Source organism: Mesitornis unicolor, unplaced genomic scaffold, assembly GCF_000695765.1.
Source record: "Mesitornis unicolor isolate BGI_N332 unplaced genomic scaffold, ASM69576v1 scaffold24973, whole genome shotgun sequence".
Classification (NCBI taxonomy): Eukaryota; Metazoa; Chordata; class Aves; order Mesitornithiformes; family Mesitornithidae; genus Mesitornis; species Mesitornis unicolor.
The window spans coordinates 4527-17397 of record NW_010177131.1 but is presented as its reverse complement, the minus strand read 5'-3'; positions in this window follow the sequence as shown (position 1 = coordinate 17397).

The window sequence follows — 12871 nt, the reverse complement described above, 5'->3', positions numbered from 1 at the left end:
GAACTAAGAATGTTTTATTGCTATCACTGGAGAGAGACCGTTTTCACCAAGGTCATACTGCAAAGCTTATGTCTGGTATTCAAGAAGTCCTTTCCCCATTTTAAGACTTATGAAAAAGGCAAATTTGCCATTAAGAAGTCTTATAGCAAACATTATAGGACTCCTTACTCTGTCCAGAACTCAGGATCTGATCACTCAAGATCTCAAATCACTGATTTGTCAGGAAAGGCCAGGCTGGCAGTTATCTGAAGACTTCACTAAACAAGTAATTTCATATGCAAATTTTCCCCAGTAGAAGTCAGATCTTGCCCAAGTGTTTTTGTCCAAATCCCTTAGATGGTACAGGGATGCTTTCAAATTATTCCCAAGCTTCACCTTCTGTTGAAGCCAAAATACACACCAATATGTGTGATACTTTTAGACAATACACACTGAACCTCTGTTTCCCCTGCTCTCAAAATATGGCGCTATATTACCAACCCGTTTACCTTCCTCCGGCAAAGTCATTACGTTTGCTGATTTACACCTCAATTAACTAGACTGGCTGAGAGAGCATTTCTCACCATCAAGGTGAAATCCAGTTCCCAACAGGGGTGGCTAGATTCAGGTTTCTGCTCAGAGATGTGTTCATGTGTGCTGAGTATCTGGCTTCCTACTACAGTAAACAGAAGCCCACTGTGACCTTCGGTTGCCACTGTCTACCACTTAAGAGTGAGGTTTCCTACAGAGCCTGAATCACAGCCCAGCAAATGGAGACCAAAGCTGCACTGAGCTTCAGATAATGTACACTCCCGCCTTTGGTGAGTGAAGATACCTATTGGGCATGTCAATACCTCACATAGACTCCTTGGCCTCTATGTGACTTACACAGCAGGATGCATCTCCACCTCTTCTGATCTAGTAAGCAGTCAGCTAAGCAGCATGCTGAGATCCAGATTTATACACACATATTCGTTGGAGACAGAGTAAAAACTCAAAACTACAGTCTACAGGAGCAGAAAGGTAGGGAGGGGGTTGTCTAAAACATAGAGAAGAAACAGCAGGCTCCTGAACATGTTATGTTTGGACAGCAATCCCATTTTAATGCACTTCCTTTCACCCTTAAAGAGGAAGGAGGTGTTTCCAGCGTAACACCAACCTCCTCTGCAGCTAAGACAAAGTGAGAGATGAATGATCACTGAAGAGCATTTACAAAGAAGCTACTTCAGTCTCAAATAAAATGTAAAGTACGGAGTATGTATTCTACAGTCAGACCTAACCCACTGATCTCTAGAAGTTGTTTGGATATTTTCAGTGCTATTCCAACACACTTAATTCCACAATGCCTTGCAAAATCATCTTAATCATCCATGAGTTTTTCTGACCCCCAAAAATGAAAAAGCCCCAAACTTACCAATCATACCTCATTATCTGTACACAAAGAACTCCTGCAACTTCATTTAGAACCTGCAGGAATGTAAATTTTCCCTCTTAGGGCTGGGTGAAAACAAAACAATGGCCTTGGGACTTCTAGCAACCAGATGGGCCAAGCAGAAATTAATAAAGAGCAGTCAGTGATGGATGGGCTGCACCACATTTTTGTCTTTCAGAGTTATTGACATTACAAGATGGTTTTGAGACCTGCACTTTACCATAGTCTCATTCTTCTTTGAAAATGAGACTGGAAAAAAACAAGTGAACTGAGCTCTTCAGGATCTCTGCCCAGTAAGATCTCCTGTGCTCCCTTCTGCATTCTCTTCTGAGACTTACAATCTGTATATTGTCAACTTTCAGACATACCCTGCTGCATCTCCTTTCTTCAGTCTCCCCATCTGTAAAGCAGCAATGACTCTAGATGCCAGTCTTCCTCCAATACTTTGTGTTCTGCAGAGGTGCACAGTGCAAGGCAGCTCCTGATTTCTTACTTATTTTGAGTCAGCTTCCACCAGGCTGCCTGTTTCAATGCAGAGTTTGGCACAACCCAATGGAAAGTTATGGGAGTTGGCATGAGCAAAAGGGGTTAGAAAGTATGTAATCCAAAATGACTGTATTCAGACCTGTGACAGTTCAAGAACTGTTAATTCCATGGATGAGGTTTTCTCTCATCAAGGATGAGATCAAAGTAACTCATCCACAAAGAACAAGCACACACTGTCAGCTGGTCATATCAGTACAATACCACAATACCCAGGAAAGATTGTGTTGCCTATGTCCACATTAACCTACTGCTTTTTGCAACTACAAAAAGCAATCCGACCTCTGCTCCATTTAGGAGCTGAACAAAACAGTGCTTTTAGGAATGTTCTGGAAACAAAAAGTACAGCTCCATGCTTGTTGTAGAAACCTGTTTTCTGCAATTGTTTGGACATTTCTTCAGTGATAACAACAAAGAAGCCTCTACTATCTGCTTTCTGCTCCTTCAACTGGGAGAGAAATGTGCAGGGTCTTTTCCTTCTGCAGTTTTATTAGCCACCAGGTTTCTATTTTCCATCAAAAAAAGTAAATGCCACACCAATCCTTTCAGCTGAAAACCCCCACGACTTCCTCCTGATGAAGTCTCAATAAAAATGTAACAGCCCTTCAGGAGAGTATTGTATGATACTCTGAAGAGGTACTTGCATGAACAACATACTGTGATTATACATTAGTACTGAATAGCTCCAAAGGAACCACCACAATTTATTAATTAACTATTACTAATACACCTACTGAAATGCATTAGTGATTCCTCTTTCATAAACAAAGAACTGATGCCAAGTTCCCTTGAGGAGCTCACTTGAGAAATTGTAATATCTCTGAAAATAACATTTTTTAATCTTCTTGGTACAGTGGGAATCTCTGATAAGGATCATTAACATTGTATTAAATAAAGGAATTCTTAATGAAATTCAAAGCTCAAAGCAGATATGGAACTCTTTACCTTTCCAGATCCACTCAGCACAAGTGTCTTACACAACTGAGAAGGGGTGTGTTCATATGCACTTCTGCTCCTTGGGCCAGTCTATGGTTTTAAGCTCATTTTCAGGTCAGTGAGATGCCTATCCATTTCAGTGTTTTCTGATTTATCACAGAAAAATAATATTAGAAGGATCCAAGTGAGGCTGATGTTGAAGGGCCTTTTTCAAACTTGGTGCAAATCCATATGAAGGCACATAGAAGTTTCCAGGAATTCTTTCTCCCATATTTTTCTGAGAAAGCAGTAGGTTTTAATATGTGCAAGAGCAATGTTTGACTCTGCAGACCGGTATTGAAGCCCAAAACCAAACAAGGTAGATACCCATGTTAACAGACAATAATGCTTTTCCTACTTTACAACCTGCAGGAGAGTCTCCTTCAGCAGAGAGAATAAACTATTCTTTTTAGAGCAAGACTCTGCCAGCCCTATCAGCATCACTTCTTTGGTTAAAATCTTAGCCTATATATTCTTTCCTCTGCAAAGGCTTCACCCCTGCACAGTGACAGTTACTTTCTAGCTGTGTAGAACAGTACAGTATTTGCACACAAAGCAATATCTAATCTCAATGGTACTTGTGCATTTGTGCAACAAATGGATGCTAAGAGTCTCTCTTCTGTTTTCTCTTTCTAGCTTGAAACTATAAATTCATGTATTTAAGTGAATTCTTCAGTTAGTGTATGATTTCTTCCTTTGCACTGGTGCGAAGCCTTGTTTATACTGCTTTAACTAAAAAATAAAGTTGCCTGTGCAACATATGTTGAGAAATAATTTTCAGGTGACATCTGTTCTGATCTCAGACCCACAGTGACGCTATCCTGGACATATGAGGCTCTCTCTCTTCTTTTTTTCATAGAATCATAGAAGTTTCCATTTAAGTTGGAAAAGACCTTTAAAATCATCAAGTCCAACTGTTAACCTAACACCACTAAGCTACATCTCTAAGCACGACGTCCACACATACTTTAAATACCTCCAGGGATGGTGATTCAACCACTTCCCTGGCCAGCCTGTTCCAATGCCTGACAACCCTTTCAGTGAAAAAATTTTTTGTGACAACCAATCTAAACCTCCCCTGATGCAACTTGAGGTCGTTTTTTCTTGTCCTATTACTCGTTACTCAGAAGAGACCGACACTCACCCACTGCAACCTCCTTTCAGGTTTCCATTTCATCACAAACTAGAAATAGCCACTAGGCTAATACACATCTGTTACTCAGAACAACCAGATAAGGCTTTTTCCAGGTTGAAGCAGGTGCCACATTCTATAATCAATTTATGAAAGATGTCAAACGCTGTTGATGGCCTGTCAGTGGTATCTCATTTGTATACATCAGAGTCAGTGTTCTTCTTACCTCTTATTGTGCTGTGCATATTTGATTTAATATACTTAATATCTCTGAGCAGTGAAATGTTTACTTCAGTTGATCCATTAGCTTGCAAAACTCCTCTGCTGTAAAAAATAAGCACACTTCCTAGTTGAAATAGTTTACATTCCCTGATGGACTTTCATTCGTTCTTTCTGCTCTGTGACCTCTTGTAGAGTCTAAAAAGCTAGCATGAACAATCATTTTCTGATACGTAAGTGTATTGTATGCCAAACAAATATTAATATATAAGATGACAGTATTTCTTGCCAGGAACTGCAAGATGGTGGTACATGATGAGATTATTGAGATGAATGTATAATGCAAATGTGGGAAGACAGCAGCTGTAAGAAGGTTATAATCTACCTCTGAGCTGGGGATAAGGTTTTGCAGCAGAAAGAAACCTAAGGCAAGTAGAGGTGTCTTGATACAGTCTGATGAACTTTGGTTTTGAAAGGTTAAAAATGCCTCAGTTCCACACACACTGCAGGAGATTGGTTTCCTTTTCATCTGAGTGCATCATTCTGCAACACTCAAACCACGATGAAGCACTTCTACCATTGTCTTTGTAGGCACACAGGCCCTCAGGAAAGGCTATTACTTAAGTCACTAGTAAAAGTAATACTCCTGTTGAATGCAAATAGATGGGTTGGAGAAGTGGTGAGCTCACCTAAGCAGGTCCCATTGAAGATTAGACCAGAAAACTGGTTCAAATAATGTATTTTCTGCAATATTTCAAACATAATTTATATTCCAGTATTGTTACAAAAGGCTTTACTGTGGTGTGCATATGTGTTTAAGTAGCACACCTGCAACTCCAACCTTGTCATATAAATGAACATCTGATGATGTGCATGCAAAGCTCAATGTCAGCAGTGCCAATGTGTCTTGGTCAGCCTGCCCAAAAAGATGCCTTGGGTTGGGGACACACCATCAGACTAACACAGCTCATCAGCTTACTGGCCCAGATACCCTCAAAGGTGAAAGCCAGGCTCTCACATGCTTCATACACACATTTTCACAGATATCTTGAAGGAGCATTCTCCCTTCACCATCCCACACTGATGCCTGTGTCCACTGCTGAAGAGTACCAGGTCATGAGACTTCAAGGTCCTGCAGCTGTGGAAAGAGGGGCCAGGAAAAGGCATCTCTGTTCCTGAGAAGAACGCACACAACAAGCAGGTTCCTGAGCCTCCTTTAATCTAACTCCTGCCAGTTACTCCTTCCTAGGCAGCAGAAGGAAAAAGAAAAAAGGCAGAAAAAAAAACCCAATCATCAGCCTTCAGCATCCAGCACTCAGAGGACATTCAACCATTGTGACCCTGCTGGGTTCAGGCAGCTTCCACAGGAACAGAAATTAAAATGATGCAGACGTGATGGGGAGTGATGCTGGTGTACCAGGCTGATCTGTCAGCTGAACAGTGCAAACCTGACTGCTCTTTTGGAGAGACATTGGCTTCCTCAGTGGCTGGGTAGGTGATTGCAAACTCTTCCCTCTGCCCCAGCAGATTTCCCGGGAAGGCATGTCTCCTTGAAGGAGACACCTGTGGAAGTCTATTGGCAGGAAGAAATTATACTGCATAAGGTCACAGGAGACTAGCCATGAGCTAAACCATCACTGAAACACAACATCCTCCCACAGCAAAATTTTAAAGGGACTGCAGTCAAATCTTCAACAATCATTACGAGTCTTTCCCATACAGCTGAGTTATTCTGATGAGATATAATTGTGAACCCCTTCATAGCAGCAAGAGATGTTTAAACAGTTGTAATACACACTAACTGGTGAAAAATACCTATCAGAAAAGGTAGGAACTCCTTAGAAATAATCAACACACCTTCACTTATTTTCTTAATATACTTCAAGAAATGTGGGTGCTTGGTGGCAGCAGCATAGCAATATGCTGGTGCTGTGATGCTTTTTGGCAGCTACAGTGATATCAGTGGGATGGTACTATACCAGACAGAGAAGAAAGTTCTTCAGAATGGGCTATTGCTCAAATTAGGTGCTTGTAAACCTCAGCTTATTGCATACAATCACGTTCTGCTTGAAAAAAAAGTTAACATAATTTTTGTCAGTGATTTGTCATGTTTTCTCAAGCCTGAGGGTCAGTAGGTAGGCTGTGAGTAGAGGAGACAGAGTTTTCATGAGAATCTGTGGAACTTCCATAGTCAAGAAATAACAGACACACCATGATTACAGATACACCATGCCCAGAAAGAAACTCTTTAAAATTTGGTTTGCTCTCAGCAGTTTCATACACCCACAGACAGAAACATAACATACACACTCACACACACACAAACATTGTATATGCTAGCCAGACTAGCTCTCTCTTCTCTCTGCAGCTTGGGCTATTTCAGTTCTATGTAGGAGTTTCATCTAGGATGCAGAACTGATGGAACATAAATAAAACCTCAAACAGACAAATCTGTCTGTAGGAAAAAATTCAGATGGTAAAAGGCAAAGTGTGCCTCCAGGACTTTCGGAACAGAAGCTAACACAAGCCGTTACCTTCCTTCAATTAAAAAAAGAAAAGGGGGGGGAGAAAAAAAAATACTTTAGAGATGTGACTTCTGAAATCATCCATGTCATAATCCTAACAGCCTTGTTAACAGATTTTACATTACTTGAAGTGACAGGATTCTTTGTCAATGCCTGAAAAGTTTCCTCTACAAAGGGAGTTGTGTAGCACCTTTCACAATCCCTGTCCTTGCAGAGCACTGCCAAAGCTGGCCTGGAATCGGCAAAGAGACACACACACGTATCCCTGCAGAACAGTAACAGTGTAATTTGCAATGTCCTTTGCGTGGAGGTGTAAATGACGAGTCCCAGATGAAACAGAGGAGTGTGTCTTCACTTCACAAGAGATTCTTCAAAGCCCTGCACCTGCAGCAAGTGACTTCTTACCCAGGAGTCTCTGTGTCACCTGCTGCTGAGCCCTAGGCCATTCCCTCCTCTAGGGAGGCAGTCCTGCCCGCATCCCTCCAGCAGCTGTGCCAAGCCTGACCCTTCCCTGCCACTTATCCCTGGGCTTGCCCATCACTGTGGCTTGAGGGAGCTGCCTCCATGCTACCATTAGGCTATGCTGTCCTGGTCTTTGACTGACACAAAAGTTACGCAGCATGAATGGTCTCCTCCTTCCCTCACCTTTCCACTGGGGCAACAGCGTAACTTTAGGACAACGATTTCATGAAATGCATTGACAATGTGCTGCTACCTGCAGGCAACCTTAGAATGCAACAATGAATATCCCAGTCTGCTAAAACAGACATGCAACAGATAAACTTGCCCTTTCTGGCCACCTGTCTCCATAGTTTAGAGCTATTGGCAACTGCAGACAGATTTAGTTTATGACAGAACTAGCATGTTCTGCCCAGTGTTTTCTAAACACTGTTGCCTGACCAATCGTTATTGTCTCTTTTCAGGTGCACTACAGTGGTTTAGCCTTTAGCATTCGTGGACAGCTGGTGGACAGCAGGATGACCATGAGCCAGCACTGTGCCCTTGCGGTCAAGAAGGCCAATGGCATCCTGGGGTGTATCAGAAGGGGTGTTGTGAGGTTCTCCTTCCCCTCTACTCTGCCCTGGTGAGACCACATCTGGAATATTGTGTTCAGTTCTGGACCCCTCAGTTCAAGAAGGACAGGGAATTGCTTGAAAGAGTCCAGCACAGAGCCACAAAGACGATGGAGGGAGTGGAGCATCTCCCTTATGAGGAGCGGCTGAGGGAGCTGGGTCTCTTTAGCTTGGAGAAGAGGAGACTGAGAGATGATCTCATTAATGTTTATAAATTTGTAAAGGGTGAGTGTCAGGAAGAAGGAGCCAGGCTCTACTCTCTGATGTCCAATGACAGGACAAGGGGCAATGGGAGCAAGCTGGAACATAGGAGGTTCCATGTGAACATGAAGAAAATCTTTTTTACTGTGAGGGTGACAGAGCACTGGACCAGGCTGCCCAGAGAGGTTGTGGAGTCTCCTTCTCTGGAGACATTCAAAACAAACCTGGACGCCTTCCTGTGTGACCCAGTCTAGGTGATCTTGCTCTGGCAGGGGGGTTGGACTGGATGAGCTTTTGAGGTCCCTTCCAACTCCTGAGATTCTGTGATTCTGTGATTCTGCGATTGATTAACACAACTCTGAACTCCATGTCACTATCTTTCCTTCTACCAAGGTTACTTTACACTTTTGTCACTGTTTGCAAACGCTTTTCAAGAATCTCATCACACTCTCTGCAACTTAGGCCTCTGAGCACCTCAACAAAAAAACTTTGCTTTCTTTTCCTGACAGACTGTGAGCAGTAAATCTACTCTGATATCCAGAACACCACCTCTCAAGACTAAGAACAACACAAAGTAAGTGCATTTCCTTCAAATATCTGGAAAGAAAAAGAAATATATTCTACTCGCAAAGCAACAAATTTAGCATTTCTGTTACATATATTCCTACCCTGGAGATAGGCCTTCTCTTTCATGCCAACATTTGTGATTCTGGATCCTGTAGACCCCAGTGGGTAGCACCCTCAACACAAAGGATGCTCTTTTTTATTATATTGACAGAAACAGACTTGTGAGACAGTTCTTAAGGTAGGTTTTACAATTTGCTGACAAATCTAAGGACAATCCAGCTATATACACTTGTCCTGAAGGCTGTTCTGAGGATGCTAAGGTGAACCTTCCCCCCTTTTCAAAGCAAAAGTCATGAATGTATGAATGATGGAAGGAGTGGAGCATCTCCCTTATGAGGAGTGGCTGAGGGAGCTGGGTCTCTTTAGCTTGGAGAAGAGGAGACTGAGGGGTGACCTCATTCATGTTTGTCAATTTGTAAAGGGGAAGGGTAAGGAGGAAGGAGCCAGGCTCTGCTCAGTGACAGCCAATGACAGGACAAGGGGCAATGGGAGCAAGCTGGAGCATAGGAGGTGCAATCTGCACATGAGGAAAATCTTTTTTACTGTAAGGGCTACAAAGCACTGGACCAGGCTGCCCAGAGAGGTTGTGGAGTCTCCTTCTCTGGAGACATTCAAAACCCGCCTGGACGCGTTCCTGTGTGACCCAGTCTAGGTGATCCTGCTCTGGCAGGGGGGTTGGACTGGATGAGCTTTCAAGGTCCCTTCCAACTCCTCATAGTCTGTGATTCTGTGATTCTGTGAATGTAGCTTGAGTGAGACCCATATAGCCACCTGAAGCACCACCCAGAGCTTGGCCACACAGTAACCCAATACCAAAGACAGTAATTTCCTGTCCAAATAGCACAAGAAAGGTAAGGAAAATACAGTAGCACTATTACTATGTTCAAAAGAACTGCCATTTATAATTTAATCTCAACATTTACCTCATCTGAAAGAAAAAACAAGGTAGGGTTTCCCTTCTGTGAGGCAGAACATCAAAGGACTCACCAAATTATCCCAAGGCAAGGCCATCAGGATGAAAGGCCACAATGATTGCCTAGCCTGCCATCAACTTCTGTAGGCCTTCCATCAAGACCAGGCTACAGGACCCTGTCTCATGTAACACAGACTGGCTGCATAACTCTGAATCATACAAAATTCTGATTTAGCAGCACTCTTCATGCATCATTCAGAAGAGAACCCACACACATGGAGAACAGATGTGAAGTGTCTAAACAGCTTTGTTCTTGGTGCCTCTTTCATATCCTCGTGTCTCGTTCAGTCTCTACCATAGTGAGGCCTACACAGCCCTTCGAGAACATGCAGGTCTCAGCCCAAATGTTCTTAAAAGGAGGAAGGTGAAGTATTTTGCAGAATTTTACAGTAATTTACTTCAGGAGATAAAAGTCCCACAGTGCTGTTAAACACCAAGGGAGCAAAGACCTCTTACAAGTCACCTTACAGCCTTGATTGTACAAGCTGTGCTTGTTCTATTTTCAGTCTTCCATCAGTAGCTCTTTCTCTCACCTTTTTTAATATATAGGCCATGCCTGCTATTCATCCATGCATTTTTCAGCATGGTATGGAGTTACCTTAGTCTATAGAATTACTCAGAAAAGCTCAAGGGATCAGCAGATAATTGGGAGAGAAAAATAATTGATGTCATTTCTGTACTTTCTTTTTATTGCAGGAGAGTCAGAAGAAAATTGAAGGGCATGGAACACTTTTGAAACAGAAGAAAATGTTTTTTGGAAACTTTTCTATAGAAGACTTTTAAATGTTGTTCAGTCTGAGATTTCAGATCCTCATTTAGGGATGAAAGATGAGGAAAGCAAGATTTTAATGGCTCACACTTCTAGATAAACCTCAACTCACTGAAATATTACATAAATGAAAGAGCCAACAATGCAGTACTAAAACAAAACATGTTTTTATAAATGTTTATCTAGTGAAAAAGACAAGGATGTAGCTGTTTATCTTTCACTCTTTGAATTCATCTGGATTTACATGGGAACAGCTTACTATCTAAGCAACACGGCTTCATTCACTCTGCACTCTACTTGTATGAATTTTACCTCCTTTTGAGTTCTAGAGCAATTATTGCAAATGGTGGTCAGGACTGCTTAGACACAAACTATACATCATGGAAACATATTTTTTCCTTGGGGAACTGCTGTCTGTTTTTGTAGGTATACTAAGCTAGTTCTCTAGAGACAATCTGTTCCTCTTGCTGTCCTGCAGAATGGAGAGTCCAGCATAAGGGCACAAAGCAGCCCTGCACAGGTCCTTCTTTAAGAGCCACAGTCACATCTGTTGCCTTATCTGAGCAACAGCAAAGTCAGGGTTTGAAAGAGACTCTCAGGGGACAGCCATGCCCAAAACTTGATTGCTACACTATAGCACAGGTTTGCCTTGGGCAAGGAGTAGAGCATATGGTTTCAAATATCCTAGCAGCAAAACCAGTACAATCAACTGCAATTTCATCCTGCTCTTCTTTAAATATTTTAAGGTGGGGGAAGCAGTATCCCTCAAAGACATGAAGAAATGACCACCATATACACATGGTGTATAAAATTACTACTTCATAACCTGAGATTTCAATACTGTTCTAAAAAGCTGCATTTTTTTCTTGTGGTAAACAGATATTCTATGCAGGCACAGTCTTTTAATTGGAACCTTTAATCACAGATCTGCAACTGAATTATTACCAAACTGACTGTTTCATATTAGAAATGTGCAATATTCAATGGCTTGTTCAAGTAGCTTAATCTTGTCGTGTAAGTGTCCCAATGGTCTCTTATTTAGAGAAAAGATAACTGGTAATTCTCTTACTCCATTTTTCTTTCCTAGTCCATCCCCTGTAGACTATGCTGAATGCAAATATGATTCAATATGTGCCAAAACAGAACCAGAAATAGTCTGATGCAAACTTAATAATGGGTTGATTGTAAGATAACATGAAGCCTTGGCAATAGCTGACTGAATGGAAAATTCTGCAGCTCTGAGTTTGGTCCTGGTCTTCCTGTCTCCTCTCCTCTAGACTCAAGGAGAACCCATACACAGGAATGGGTGGAATTAGCATCTCATAAAAAACCCTTATGGCAGGAGGGAGCACTGCTGTTACGCCACTCTGCCATTCCTTACGCGCACAAGCCTTCAGATCCAAGGGAGCTCAAGGACCAAATATAAAGCTTTCAGTACCAAATAACAAAACCTGATACATGGAGACCCCAAGCCATCAAGCTTCAACTGACATAAACTAGCACTGGAGAAAAAGACAGCTTTTAACTCCACTGTCACCAATGCACTAAAGACATGACTCCGCTGTGCAACTCAGTGCTAACAAGCACATACCTTATTTGCAATGGAGGAACTAGTTCAGGTTAACTCTTTTGTACCCTTAGTATTTGCTCTGGAATCAGCAGTCACTGGAGCGAGACTGATAGGGCAGAACAAACAGCATCTTTTCAAGGCTATAGCTTGCTTGCTGTTAAGGACATGATCCAATGTGTGGCCTGCTGTACTTGGCCCTGTTCTTCCTGACCCGTAATGCTGTAGTCATACACAGAGACCATATACAGGGGAAAGGAGGGAAAAGGCACAATTAAAAGCTTTAAATAAAGAAACAAACACTGTTCACTTCAAAAGCCAATTAAATACATTCAGGATGCTCATTTACAACCCAGAACTGCAGGCATAAGGAAGGATATCAAAAGGACAGTTTCAGCATTGAGATGTTTAACAAATGCACTCCAGAAGAATTAGTAGGAGGGACTGATATTTTCAATCCATCTGCAACCTCAACTGCAACTTGATTTAGTTTTATTATTGCACATAGATGGGCTGTAATACTGAGAAGCTGTCCATTCTTTCCTGCGAAAAGCTGAGAGCTCATCATTCACTCTATGCATGAGGAAAAAAGATATTTTAAAAAAATTAATTAATGAGAATATACTTTCAGCTATAGGAAGTGAACATCTTTTAAATTAAGTCAAAACAAATCTGCTGAACAAAGGTTAGAAAGATGATCTGGAAGTGAAACAACGCTTATCAATGTCCACTAAAAGAAACAGTCTGAAGTGGCAACCTGAGAGAAGCACAATGCATTTTGTGGTGTGTGTATGGAGTCAGCATCTGTCATGAATCAGTGTAGGTTCACATCAATGTGTAATTTAGACTCCCTTTG